The following is a 12,327-nucleotide window of genomic DNA, read 5'->3' as shown; positions in this document are numbered from 1 at the left end:
TGCGAGCGGGGTCTGGCCTCGGCCGGGGGCGAAGGTAGATCGGCGGGGCCGCCAGCGGAGGGAGGGAGGCCCGCGGCAGCGCGGCGGCAGCGAAGGCCAGCTTCCGCGGAGTTTGTGCCCGGGCTTCCCGGGCTCGGGCCGCCTCACGCGCACAAATGGGGCTAGGGGACTGACTGGTAAGCAACTGCGAGTGTTAGACGGTGTTCGGCGGCGATTCCGGGAAAAGCAAGGAAAGACACCGTCTGCAATTATGCCGCACCCCCCACCCACCTCTTAGCATCTGGATTTTGCTCTCAGGGGGCCGCGGACCCTCCCCGCCACAACCCTTTCACTCTCCTGCGCTCCCATCGCCTTCCCCCTTCCTAGGCCATCTGACTCTCCTAGGGGTATGTGTTTGGGGGTGGACGACGGCGTGGGGTGGGGGGGGGCGGCGGTATACTCTCCCTCCCGCGGCAGCAGCCTAGTTCGTATCTTATTCCTACATGTAGCGTCGCTTCGAGTCTTGTGGACATTGGGGTTTAGATAACCTACCCCCACCCCACCCCCTCAAGCGATTTGATGGCTTTTAAGGAAAGGGAGGAATCCCTGGATTTCCACGCCTAGAACGAGGTTTGAGGATTGAGATTCACCCCCAGCTCACTTCCACTACCAACCCCTTTCCTTGTAAGCCATTTCCACGGGGATCCGAACTTTGGGGGGCGGTATTAATGTGCTTCTCTATCTCTACACAGGGTCGGCGTGGCCAAGGACGGCTAGTCTCTGAGGGAAAGTAGCCACCAGTCCAACTCGGGTCGCTCCCACTATTACTTCGGTGAGGGGGGCAACGCTAAGGAGATAATGGTGGGTAGGGACCCAGTATAAAGGAGGGGGCTGGGTAGTCGCCCCTGGAGGGACTCCGTTTCTTGTAAGGTAGGGAGAAGCGAGCCCAGGCTTCAGGGGAGGAGTTCTGGGAGGGACATGGGGGGTGGCGATGACGGGGGGAGGGAAGAAGGGGGGAGTCACACCCTGCCAGCAAGGGGAGCTTCCCTCAGGCCCCTGGGAGAAGGGGACTGAATGTGTCTGTTCTGTGCTGCCCGGCAGGGGAGATCTGGGGTCTCTGGATTTGCACACTGGATCGGGCACCAGTGGCCTGAGAAAGTCAGGTCGGGGCATATGGTGGAGAGCCGTGGAGGAGAGAGACAGAAACCCCTGGCCTTGGCGCCCTGATCTTTTCCCTTCCTCAGTCTTCCCGTTCGAGGGGCATTGAGGGCTGGGGGCGTGGGGCTCTTGCAGCCCCTAGGATTGAGCGCCTCCGCCTCTCCTGAGAGTCTAGCTTTTTGCCCGGCTTGCTGCAGCCACTGCTGCTGCCTCCCTCTCCGGAATCCGCTTGGTCCTCGCAGCGATCCCCTCCTCCTCCCCTCCCCTCCCAGTGTCACCGGGGCTGCTTGGCTCTGCCCCCTTCGCCGCCGCTTGCTCCCTGCTTTCGTCCCTCCCTCTCTTGCTCGCTCCCTCCCTTCGCCTCCACCTCCCCATTCCTCCCCCTTCGGCAGGTGGCACTCTGGGAGTTGTAGTCCCATGGAGCGACGGCTAGCGCCGCCCGCGAACCCCGCCGGACTCCAGTTCCCGTCGAGCCCTGCGACCGGCACCCACTCCACCAGGCTTCGCTCGCACACACAGACACACACACACACCGCTCTCCCCCTCACTCTTTCGCTTGCCGCGGCTGCTGCCAGTGTGTGGCTCTGTCTCTCCTCCGCTTTGCCGAGCCCTCCCTTCTTCCTCTCAGTTCCTAGAGTCCGACCGCCGCCGCCGCCGAGAGAGAGGAGAAGGAGGTCGGTGGCGATAAGGGGCGGAGGGGGGGCATCAGATCGGGGCAGTATTAGGCGGGTGGCGGCTCAGAGTGGGTAAGAGGGAGCCCGGGTGGCGGCCTGAGCCTCCCCGCGGAGCCGACCCGGGAACAGGTGCGTCTTTTTTTTCTCTCCCCCAACCCCTCCACCCCTTTTGACTCCCCGGCTTTCTCGTATCCCCCCACCCGCTTCTTTCTATCTTAAGCCTTTTCCCAACCCTGTCCCTTCGCCCGGCGGCCGCTCTGCTTGCCCCCCGGGGGCGCCGTCCTCTTCGTGTCCCCGGACGTAGCGCTCCCTGGAGCTCGCTCTGTCCTCGCCCCTCCCTTCGGGACAGCTCCCCTCCACTTCCCACCTTCGTACCCCATCCCTGCCCTACCCTACCCCCTCCTCACCCCCTTCTCCCTTAGCCAGGTGAGACTTGTTCGCCACGATCTGAGAGTCTTCTTCCTGGCTGGGCGGGGGTCTCCATGGAAACGGGGGTCGGGTTGATCCTGGGGGGGAACCATTGGAATTACCCCACTCCTCAGAAAGGGAGGTGGAGACTATGGTCTTGTTAACTACCTGGCCCTAACACCCCCCACCCCCCATCCAAGGATCCAGTGATCCGAAGGGAGGCTGGCCAGGAGGGCAGGGCGAGAAAGGGCTTGTTTTTTGGGGGGGGGGGTGGCTGTCCGTGATGAAGTCTTGAAGAGACCTGGAGAAAATACCCTCCAACCTCAGAGGGGAGGTGCGACGGTTGCTCTTCAGGGCTGCTTTCTCCCCGGTGTTGGGGTGCGGGAACCGTAGGGTAAGGGGTACCCCTAGGTGGCGGCGGGGCCTGGGTTCGGGAGTGGGAGTGCTGTGATGGGGGCAGGGGCAATTATCCGAGTCCCTGGAAAAAAGGCGGGGGATGACTTCGGAGCGCCCTGGCTCCGCTGCCCTCGCTCTAGGGGCGGGGGCTGCCGGGCCGGGCGCGGCGGGGAGGGGGCTTAAATTGAAGGAGGATGAGATGGGGGCAATTCATACTAGCCCCGGCAAGCCAGGGGGAGATCCGGCGTGCAAGCTCTCCACCCGTTCCGCGCCAGGCCTGGAAGCAAGGGGTCTGAGAGCGAAGCCGAGGGGTGGAAGGAGGGAGGCTCCGGTTACGGGGCCGGGTTTCGGCATCAGGGGCAATCCCCCAGCCCTTGAAGGAGGGAGAGGGATGGCCGCGAACCCCAGGGCTCCCCCACCCCGGGTCCTAAGGGGCGTGAGGAACAGACAGCAGGCCCAGCGGAGCTGGATTCGAGCGGATCGCGGCTGGGGAGTGGGGGGGCTTAGTGGTGGGCTTCGGGGGGAGCAGTCCGGCGGCGGGGCGGGCGGGCGGGGCGTGGGGCTCCGGCGGGCGGCGGGGCGGGGCCGGGGCGGCGCTGCTGCCGCCGCCGCCGCTGCCGCCGCCGCTGCTGCTCCTGCTGGGGCCGCTGCAGCCGTTGCTGCCGCCGCCGCCGCCGCTTCTGGGCGGGGAACGGAGGCCAAAGGGAGTCCCGTGCCGGGGCAGAGGGCGCAGGCGGTGCGTGGTGGGGAGGGGGCCGTCCTGGGGGCGGGGGCAGGCGGGGGGTGGAGCCCCCGACGGGGGGCGGTACGAGCCCGGACGACGACGACGAAGAGCCCCGGGGGCCGGGTGCATGGAGGACGAGGTGCTGGGAGAAGGAAGGGGGGGTGGGTCCCGCGACGGGCCTCGTGGGCTTGGCTCCTCGAGGTTCTGCTTTGGGACAGAGCCCTGCAGGGGCGCCCAGAGGCCCGGGAAGGGACAGGGAGGTGAATTGGACGGTGAAGGGGGCCCTCCTCGCCGGGGTCCCGCCGAGGGGAAGGCTGGGCCGGAGGGACGTCCGGGGTAGGGCTGGGAGGAGCCGACCGCACCTCGGCTGGGGATTTCGTGTTATGGAGGGGCGGGGGAATGTTGTAGGGAAAGATGTGGTCGAGGGGAAAGGCGAGAGGGAAACACACTGCAAGCCCGGGAGGCCAACAGCCCAGGCCAGTGGAGGTGCCCTTCTATTCCGCCCGCACCTTCTCCCTCTCCCAGTGCAAGCACTATGCTTCTGTTTTATTGTTTTGAAATTTTCAGTGTTGACTGTAGGAAGCTGTCGATGTGGTGATACTTACTCATTCTTGGTGTCTCCTAGAGTAGACAGTAAGGACAGGCGTCGCTTGGCGAGGATGCGTCTAGCCCAGGGTTTAGGGGCTCTTTACGCGAGAGTGGGAAGGGGGCCTGCTAACTTCGTGCGACAGCTAAATACTCAAGGCAGTTTGGAGGTCGTCCCCGTGGCACAGCAAGGCAGTTTGGAGGTCGTCCCCGTGGCACAGAGGTGGAGTACAATTGCAAAAATCTTTGGTGAGACTTCTGGGGGTGCAGTTGTAGGTTAGTGTTACTCTGGTTGGCCTGGCTCTTTCAACTTAGAAGGCTATTTCTCAAAGTCACGCTGCTGAGACGCTGGGGAAATGAACAGGGGGAAGCGTTTGGTGTTGGAAGCAGATTAGGTTTATAATAAAATCCCAAGGTTGGAAGGGATTTTAAAGGTCATCTCGTTCTCTGTTTACCTGACCTGTCCTTGAATGTTGAGATAGAGGGAGCTTTATTTTGGGGGAGATGGAGCAGGGTTTAGGGGTACTCAAATTGGATGGCGATGTCACCATGTGGTACTGAAGAGGACAGTATGTAGGAAAGAAATTTGGAGGATTCCACTGGGGATTAAATGGGATAACCCAATCCCAAGAATCGAAGCAAAAGTTTGGGGGAGGAACCTGTAAAATTTTGATGGAGAGGCAAAGTTAGTAAGAAGGACTGGGGGAGCTAGGAGGAGCAGGGGACTTGGTGACTCAAGAGAATCTGAAGGTTGATAGAGTTTAGGAGGGACATAGTCGTTTTGAGTAAGCCATGTGGCTATTGTTAGGCAGACTCATCTTTTGATAAGGCAACTGGGGCCGCTGCCTTTGGGATAGATGGTGAGGACAAGAGGCACAGGCCATCAGGCACAGAGCCTTACTCAACTTGACTTTCAGCGGGCTGACCCTGTTACCAGCTATGCAGCAAGGGTAGGGTTCTTTCTGTCCTGGCTCTGAGAGTCATTGATGGAGGAAGGGGTTAAGGAGGACTGTTTCTTTAGAATAAGCCATAAGGAAAAGACAGCAAATTGTTGGGATAGGGCAGAGGAAAGCTAAGTCCCTGGCAAGTTCTTTTGTTGGAGTCTGGATTGGGCAGAGTGGAGGGGAGTTCCAGAGGAAATGGTGGCAGCACCAAGGGAACTCAGCGATCTGGCTGTTTTGATTGCCCAGAGCTGGTAGGGCATAGACTCCCAGTGGCCTAGACTTTTGGGAAGCAAAAGGGTTTCCTCCAGGGGTCTGTTTGCTTTATTCATGCTGTAGTTCACTCCATAGGAAAAAAATGTTTAGTACAGGTGGCAGAAAATCTCACATGATGAGTCTGGATTACAGGTTTCAGAGAGGGGCGACTTTTAGGAGAACAGAATTATGGGAGAAAAAGACTTGAATACTAGAAAGAAGGAAGGCAAAAAGAAAAGTCAGGAAGAGGGTTGGTTAGGCAGTGAAGGGGGAAGAAAAGTGATCATCCCTGGTTTCACATCAGGGCCAACTAAAGAAAAAGTGGAACCCTGAAATTTCCAGGCTAGGTTTTCCAAAGTAAAATTTGAAGAACCTTGAAGGCTCTTTACACTTTCATGCTAGAATCACTATGGTTGGTGTGTGAGAGAGGACGATCTTGGGTAAAAATAGGGTTGGAGAGAAACTGGCATGTAGGAAGGAATATACATATATTTACCCATAGGGATGTAGAGAATATAGAGATGGTATATAAGCTAAAAAATGCAGAATGTGACAGAGGGCGGAATAAGGAGCCAAAGGAAGATGTTTACTCACATGTTCAGGGAAGGTAAAAAGTTGCCTTTGATAGCTGTTGCCCTGGGAGGGCCCAGGCAGCAGAGGTTAGCTGAGATCCAGGGCTTATAAGTCTAAGCATTAGTTAGAAAATTCAGGCTAAAATAAGCGTCCTGGATGGGAGAAGGAATTCAGCAACCTAAGTAGAATGGCCTTGAAAGAAGCTGAAAGTGGGAATACACCAGTTTTTCCAGTCTGCAAGTGGAAGGAATCCTAGATATAGGGAGGTGAATTATGGAAATTCCAGAGTGAGACAGGATAAAGAACAGTGGCCTTAGAGCCTTGGGCCAGAATTGGAGGGTGGGATGGGCGCATGGAGGAGAGGTGCTAATCAGGGGTTGGGCATCTGGACTGGTTCATTGATTCTAGGCTGAACTCAATTTGAGATGGAATAGAATGGCCACAGTGGGGTAGAGAGCTGTTTTCCAGCGTCAGCCAGCATCTGGGATCGAGAGAGGAGGAGTTCATGGTTAAGTTGGGTGGGAAAATGAACACTAACTAGAGTGGAACAGAGAGCCCTGGGGAAAGTGGGCATTGTTGGGATAAAAGAGGACAAGCCACTGATGATTGCATAAGGCGGGGAGGAAGACCCTAGACCTTTGAGTTTTCAGAAGGAAAGGAAATTTCTTAATGCTGGAGTTCCAGTTAGGTATGAGTCTATGCTTGCCAGAAGGTTTAGTGCCAGGATGGCCAAAGAGGGAGGTAATAGGTAATCTACCTTTTGGCCGCTAGGATGCCACTAGTACAGTATTTTACATAATCTCACATACTAACTAGGCTTTCTTAATGCCAGTTTTTGAATGGTTATCCTTAAAGTAATGTAGAAACTGTTCTCTTTCTAAATCGTACCCTTTCCCACTGTTATAACTTGAAAGCAGTCTTTCATGATGAAAACTTTCTTTGGTGAACTGAAGTTGAATTCTGGTCAAGAGTAAAATTTAACTGTGCTTCTATCCTCATAATTCAAATATGCTGTTCTGTTTCCCTCTTTTTCTTTTTTAAGCCAAAGCCACCCTTTCCCCATAAAACATTTAAAAATGGATAATTGTTTAAAAAGTGGCTGCAGGCTGCATGTCAAGGTCATATTTTCCCTGGTCAGTGAATTGTGATGAATTTGAAGAGCGATGATTTATTATTTGTAAAATGTGGTAATTTTCAGATTTATTCTTTGAGAGTATGTGAGGCAGGATACGTCTTTATTTGGATTTTAAGATCTTAAGTTAAGCATTCGTGAAGAATTGAGAGTACTGAGGGGCAGCAGAGCTTTGTGTTTCAGGGTTCTTTACCGATTGTCAGCTAAGAAACAAAATTTGGTTACCTCACTGCTAAGGTATGCCTAGAAATCTTAGCGTTAGTGCCATTTAAGGGTACAGTCAAGTTTTGTTATAATGTTGGTGTCCGGGGATAAGGGAAACAAGCAGACTTTCATTTTTCCAAGTTCTATAGACTATAGAAGAGTGTATTGTATGTGACTCTGATCTCCAGGATGAGTCAGTATACTCTCTACCTGGATCCATGAGGTGATGTAGGTGTCTTGTGATGATGAGGCTTTACTCAGTTTAACTTGGTCGTGCCTTGTATAGGTTAGTATCTTGCAGTGGTTCTCAAACTTTAGCATGTCTCAGAATTACCTGGAGGGCTTTGGAGACATACTGCCTTAAGTTAGAGCCCTTGCTCTTTTACTTCCTAGCTGCGTGACAGGAAGCAAATCACTCAACTCTCTTGAGCCTCAGTTTTCTCATCTATAAAATGGAGATGAAAATCCCAGTCTCACAGGACAATGAGAATTGCACAGATATCATCTACATGGCAGACCAGGTCCATAGTAGGAGCCCAATAAATGACATCTATTATTATGTTATAATCTAGTTTTTCTTATTCCACTGAGTCCTGTGACCTTTTATATTACGCTATGGTAAACATGGTGGCAGAATTAAAACTATCAATGGCTCCTGAGCACTCCCCATATATCTTGATTCTCTGTGCTCTTTCTCCATATTCCTGTTGTATTAGTACATATTTAGCATTTACAATGTGGTAGGAAGAAATAGCTTGGCTCATCACTCCATTATTGCATCCACCTTTGAGGTGGAAGTGGCTAAGCTTCTTTAACAGCTGTGCTGTAACACTGCTCAGTATTTTGGGGCAGGAACTGAAGACTGTATATCCAGTTGAAACTTCAGGGGACATTTTGGGCCATGCTTAAAAAATGACCCAAGCCTAGTTTACTAGGGTGACATTTAAAAAAACCATTGCTTTCTGAAAAGGGTTGCTGTATTTAATTATGACTGGTTGGGCTTTCCAGATGTCTCTGACATCTGGAAGTTCTACAAAGGCTGGTAGATAGAGCCTAGGTCTTGTATGGCTCTATGACAAGGAGGTTCGTCAGCAATTGGATTAGAGAAAACATGTTTCGAACAGCTCAGGTATCACCAAACCAAACTTCTGATCACTGAAAAAAAGATGGGCTATAAAATAGAGATCCTTTCTGTAGCCAGAGTGGATTTTGATGCCAACAATCAGCTATGCCAATATAGGGAGAGAGTGATAGCAGGCCAATTTAAAACGGTAGATCAGTTAACAAATTAGTAATTTCTTTTTGGCTTGGAAATGCGTTATTATTCTCTACCTGCCCCCGTACCCAGCAGATTCACCTTCCTATTTATATTCTGCTTAGGCAGACATTAAAATGAGTTGTTCCCTGAGTACACATCTACTGTAAGTGACAGAAAGCTGTCCATAAGTTGGCTGGGTTTAAAAATTAGCTGTGGCTAAACCACGCTCAGATAATTGGAGGTTGACTTTGTTGTTTTGCCCTGGCCTGATTTTATTTCTGTGATTGTCTTTGTTGTGGAAGCAAGGAAAAGAAAGAAGAGAAAGTTTATGAGAGAGCAAGGGAAGTAAAAGGCATCCACAGACCCAGTGCTTTTTACGTGGGTTTCTTGGTTTCCATATGACCTAGAGAGAATTTCAGTTTTTCCCAGTAGTTTAGCAAGTATTTACCGAGCACATATTATATGCTTTGTATCATGCTAGACAGTATTGGGAGTGGCTATTAAAAGAAGTAGAAAATAGGGCGCCCGGGTGGCTCAGTTGGTTAGGCGACTGCCTTCGGCTCGGGTCATGATCCTGGAGTCCCGGGATCGAGTCCTGCATCGGGCTCCCTGCTCGGCAGGGAGTCTGCTTCTCCCTCTGACCCTCCTCCCTCTCATGCTCTCTGTCTCTCATTCTCTCTCTCTCAAATAAATAAATAAAATCTTTAAAAAAAAAAAAAAGAAGTAGAAAATATTCTTGCTGGCCTTGGGGAACCTATAGACAGGTAGGAGATTGGGTCAGTACTGAGATAACAGTGTGTGTGTACACACACACATTATATGTATGTACTATGTATTATATATACGCTATGGTGAGCATATGTGTATATATGTACTATATATGTATGTGTATATATTTACATATATGAGTAATTTATACAAGATGAATTGAGCCCATAGTCTGGAGAGAGTAGAAAAAAATAGTCTGATAATGGCCTTTCCAAATATTTGTGTGAGAGGTCCAGGAGACTTTAAAAAAAAAAAAAGGTAAAAGTTCGGTGAGGAGGAATCCTCTTTAGATGAAAAAATCCTTATCACGAATGCTGTGTACTGAAATGGAGACGCCCGAGGGCCACTGCCACAGTCCATGGCATGGAAGATACACAAGCATCACAAAAGGGATTCAGGTCTCAGATTGCAATGATTCAACTTTGGAGTGTGAAAGACACACCAAATATTCATATAGTTCTGCTGAAGACCAAGACTGAGGAAAGCCAAATCTTAGTTTTGATCTAAGAGAAATGAGAAGTGCTAAAAAAACAAAACCAAAAATGACCCTAGTAACTTCGCATGCCATTTTGAGGTGGCTTTGCATTTTGAAAAGGACTGATTAATTTCATGGGGACTGCTTAGTTTTTCTGGATATCGGTGCCGTCTAGAAATTGTATAAAATCTTGTGACTAGATCCTAGGTCCAGCATAAAGCTGTGATGAGGTGTTGTCCTTAAATGCGGTAAAATTACTTCCTTACAGCAGGAGATGGAAGTAGTATTTGAATAATAGGAAAATAGTATGGCAGTGGGTAGAAAAGCTAAACGAACTGGTGGTATGAAAATGTGAGTGAGAGATGAAAACTTTTGCTTTTTGCCTCCTTCATTGTTGGAATTGATTACCTTTGTTCCTTTTATGGGCTTTTGTACTCTTCTCAATTTTATTTTATTTTTTATTTTTTATTTTATTATTTTTTAAAGATTTTATTTATTTATTTGACAGAGACAAAGCGAGAGAAGGAACACAAGCACGGGGAGTAGGAGAGAGAGAAGCAGGCTTCCCGCTGAGCAGGGAGCCCGATGATGCCGGGCTCAATCCCAGGACCCTGGGATCACGACCCGAGCCGAAGGCAGACACCCAACGACTGAGCCACCCAGGCGCCCCTTTATTTATTTTTTAAAGATTTTATTTATTTGACACAGAGAGCGACAGTGAGAGAGGGAACACAAGCAGGGGGAGAGGGAGAAGCAGGCCTCCCGTGGAGCGGGGAGCCCAATGTGGGGCTCAATTGCAGGACCCTGGGATCATGACCTGAGCCGAAGGCAGACGCTTAACGACTGAGCCACCCAGGCGCCCCTATTTTATTTAAAAAAAAATTTTTTTTTTTAAAGATTTTATTTATTTGCGAAAGAGAGAATGAGAGAGAGCATGAGAGGGAGGAGGGTCAGAGGAAGCAGACTCCCTGCCGAGCAGGGAGCCCAATGTGGGACTCAATCCCGGGACTCCAGGACCATGACCTGAGCCGAAGGCAGTCGCTTAACCAACTGAGCCACCCAGGCGCCCCCTATTTTATTTTTTTTTAAAGATTTTATTTATTTATTTGAGACAGAGAGAATGAGAGAGAGAGAGCACATGAGAGTGGGGAGGGTCAGAGGGAGAAGCAGGCTCCCTGCTGAGCAGGGAGCCCGATGCGGGACTCGATCCAGGGACTCCAGGATCATGACCTGAGCCGAAGGCAGTCGCTTAACCAACTGAGCCACCCAGGCGCCCATATTTTATTTTTTTAAAGTAAGCTCTGTGCCCAGCATGGGGCTTGAACTCACGACCCCAAGACCAAGAGTTGCATACTCTCCCGACTGAGCCAGCCAGGCGCTTCCTATTCTCAACTTTAAGTAGGGACTCATTTATTCCCATTTTGCAGGTGATATAGTAAATGGACATAATGAGGTACCTGAGATGGCTGGCAAGCCCAAATCCCCCCCCCCACACACACACCCAGTTTAGGCTGTGGATAGTAGACTATATCACTCTTCAAGGGTGTTGCTGCTGTGTGACTAGATGGCTCTGAATGGATTTTGGCAGTTTTTAAACATCAAATTGTCTCTGAATAAGTGGGGATGCAGCACTAGTGAGGAGATTGAGAAAGGGTATGGTTTGGATTGGAGAGGGTTGGGGTGATAATATTTGCTGAAGACCTAGCTCCAGGGAGATCGCAAGCCCTGGCCACTCCACTGAGATGAACGGCTAGCCTCCCAAGGTGACTACTTTGGAGGTAACTACATTCATTTGAATGAGTAAGTTCTCATGTGTTTAACAGATAGTTAAAAATTCTTTTGTATCCAGTCTCATAAATGTTTATAGGCCAGGTTTTTAAACATGGAGGTACCAAGCAGTCTGTGAAGGTGTCCACACTATAGCCATGTGCGGGCAACTACTTAGTCTTCCTGGTAAATAGAGGAATTAAATGTATCTGGGAAGAGGATGCAATGACTCCTATAAGACTTATCCCTTGGGGTAGAACCAGTAGAAATATTTGGGTAGAAAAAAAACCCCGAGGGGAACTAGAAAGTGCTACAGTAGATTAGTCAGGCAGAAGGCTGGGATGAACGGTGCAGAGGGCCCCTTCCTCCTTTCAGTTGCCCAGCAGATTATTTCCAGTTGATTGTGTGTGTGTGTGTGTGTGTGTGTGTGTGGTGTGTAGTGATAGAGGAAATTGTTTGCATGAAGGGGGGCAAAGTAAAGTGATTGGGGCATGTATAGGGACTCTTGAGTTTCAGGGAATGATATTTGGTTAATGGTAGGGAAAGGTGAGGGGATGTAGATATTAGAGGGAAAGCCTGCGGAGAATATTAGAATACCTTTATATGGGAAATCACTAAATTAGGACAATTTTCACTGGGAGAACTTCCTCATTAGGAGGTGAGGTTTGGGATATATAATTAAATAGGGAAAACAGGAACGTTAGTCTCCAGTTGAGTCCACATGGAAGAAGGTGGAGCGGCAGGGAGGGTAAGGTCTGTGGTTAGGGTTCCATATCTAAAGCCAGGTAGAGTCATCCTTGTTGGGTACATGTACACTTTACTATTGAAAACACTGCTTTTGAGGGGCGCCTGGGTGGCTCAGTCGGTTAAGCATCTGCTTTGACTCGGGTATTGATCCCAGGGTCCTGGGATCGAGCCCCGCATCAGGCTCCCTGCTCGGCGGGAAGCCTGCTTCTCCCTCTTCCACTCCCCCTGCTTGTGTTCCCTCTCTCGCTGTGTCTCTCTCTGTCAAATAAATAAATAAAATCTT

The 12,327-nt window shown here is 50.7% G+C and overlaps 1 protein-coding gene across 1 annotated transcript in view; it reads left to right on the top strand.

Annotated features, from left to right (window-relative positions):
- Positions 1-223: 223 nt before the first annotated feature.
- The window catches only part of BCORL1 (BCL6 corepressor like 1), a gene marked incomplete at its 3' end in the record, with an annotated part of 62,666 nt that continues 50,562 nt past the window's right edge, over positions 224-12,327 (top strand). Inside the window, exons 1-2 of the mRNA XM_081808250.1 lie at positions 224-386; positions 732-811. The remainder of the gene's footprint in view (positions 387-731; positions 812-12,327) is intronic.

This window comes from Leptonychotes weddellii, chromosome X (genome assembly GCF_054177405.1).
Source record: "Leptonychotes weddellii isolate Sample4059 chromosome X, ASM5417740v2, whole genome shotgun sequence".
NCBI lineage: Eukaryota > Metazoa > Chordata > Mammalia > Carnivora > Phocidae > Leptonychotes > Leptonychotes weddellii.
This window is presented reverse-complemented; position numbering and strand designations above follow the sequence as displayed.